We start from the raw sequence: 2,197 nt of genomic DNA on the forward strand, positions 1-2,197 counted from the left end.
AAAAAAAGAAAGAATTCCTCTCTTCCCCTTAAAGCCCTTCCTTAGCTTCTGATAACCTTTACTTTTCTCTCCACTTCTATGAATAAGCTTTTTTAGATTTCACATGTGAATGAAATCTTGTGATATTTGTGTTTTTGTGCCTGACTTATTTCACTTATTGTATGCTTTTCACATTCATCCATGTTGAAAATAACAGGATTTCATTCCTTTGTTTTATGTAACTGAATAGTATTCCTTTGTGTATATCTAATACATTTTCTTCCATTTATTTATTGATGGGTACTTTAAATAATTCCATATCTTGGCTACAGTAAATAGTGCTAAAATAATTATAGTGTACAAATATCTCTTCAACATACCAATTTTATTTCCTTTGACTATAGGAACTGAAAGATCATATGGTGGTTTTATTTTTAATTTTTTTGAAAAATACCTACACTGTTTTCTTTAATGGCTATACTAAGTTACATTCTTACCAACAGAGTGTAAACGTTACCTTTTCTTTACACCCTTGCCAACACTTGTTATCTTTTAAAAATATGTATATTCTTATTTACATTTAATCAGTGTACATGTGTACGGCATATAAAATGATTTTTTTCAAGCTTGAATGAAGTGTATGTTAGTCTAGTCAAAAATATTACCATATACATTATTATCACCAGTTAATTTTTTTTTTAAGATTTGCTAATGTGCATTTAATCACCAGGGGACTGAAGACGCCTAGGCTTTTATTCTATAATGTTTCTAAGGCTGTGTCCATTAAATGCAGACAAAAAAGGAAGAAGTCTTGGCAGAACAGCAGAAGTGATGCACACTTTATGGTCAGATTGATTTAAAAAGTATTCATGGCATATAGGCTAGCCCATGCTCTAGCTGTTTCAATGGCTTGGGCTTTGTTGGTCTTCCACTGTTTTGCTATATCATTTTCTAATGGATCATCTGGATTAGGAGCACTTAACGAAGCCTGGATTGATAGCAGAACTATGTGGATCTGCAGTGCTGGGGACCACTTATCATTCAAAATATCTAAACATATTTTTCCCAACTTGTTTACTTTAGGATGATAAATCTTGTCCATGAAACGTACTTTAGGGGTTTCCATTGGGTATTCTGGAAGGAATAAAGTTTAAAAGTCCCTCCCTCAAAGGGGAATCCTGGGGGCCAGCAATAACCACTTGAAAATAAATGGAGTTGCTCTAATCTGGTTCTGCTTTAATGCCAGGAACAGGTTCTACCAGCAAACTCTGGATTTCCTTGATGATCCTGTGGGGCAGCCCAGCCATCTTGTCAGACCCTGAATTTGTCCTCTGGTCTCATCCAACTTTTCATTTTTATGTCTTAAAACATGTTTTTACACTGATTCCCTCCCTCCCATTACCTGCTCCATCCTATAGTGTTTCTAGTATCTAAAGTTGGTTTCTCTACTTTTTACCTCCTAATCTCTCAGAGTACAGACATTTGGTATATATTAAGTGGGAATATATTGGGTTGTCACAGACATGGTGCATTTTGCATAGAAAAATACATCATCATTTTTTCGACAACCTAATACAATGCCTTTTTTTCACAGTCTAGCTTGCTTTGCTCAGCATTAAATCTTTCATATTTGTCCACTTTGTATCAAATGTCAGGCTCTCATTGTTATTTTTATAACAGTAGTATTCTATAGTGTATATGTGCCACAGTTTTTCAATTCATTCATCTGCTCTTTGATATCTGTGTTGGTTCCATATCTTAGCAATGATTAATAATGCTGCAATAAACATGGATGCACAAGTGTTTTTTCAATTGAGGATTTTCCTATCCTTTGAGTAGGTACTCAAAATAGAATTACTACACCATGATCCCAAGAGAAGACAAGGACATAACAAAAAAAGAAAACTATAGCTCAATACCCCTGATGAATATAAATGCAAAAATTTTCAACATGATACTAGCAAATCATATCCAACAATACATGAAAAAGATTGTACACCATGACCTGATAGGCTTTATTCCAGGGATGCAAGTGTGGTTCAACACATGCAAAACAATAAATGTAATACATCACATTAACAGAAGGAAAATAAAAACCTTATGAACATACTAATCAATACAGAAAAACAAATATTTCAAAATTATAACATTCTTCATGGTTAAGACAATGGCACAGAAGGGACATTTCTTAATGTAATGATAGCCAGATATGACAGAC

At 33.7% G+C, this 2,197-nt stretch overlaps 1 pseudogene; it reads right to left on the reverse strand.

Moving 5' to 3' along the window:
* Positions 1–835: 835 nt before the first annotated feature.
* On the reverse strand, positions 836–1,286 carry LOC102469109 (ubiquitin-conjugating enzyme E2 N-like; annotated as a pseudogene).
* Positions 1,287–2,197: the final 911 nt, after the last annotated feature.

This window comes from Tupaia chinensis, unplaced genomic scaffold (assembly GCF_000334495.1).
Source record: "Tupaia chinensis unplaced genomic scaffold, TupChi_1.0 Scaffold143563_1, whole genome shotgun sequence".
NCBI classification, from domain to species: domain Eukaryota; kingdom Metazoa; phylum Chordata; class Mammalia; order Scandentia; family Tupaiidae; genus Tupaia; species Tupaia belangeri.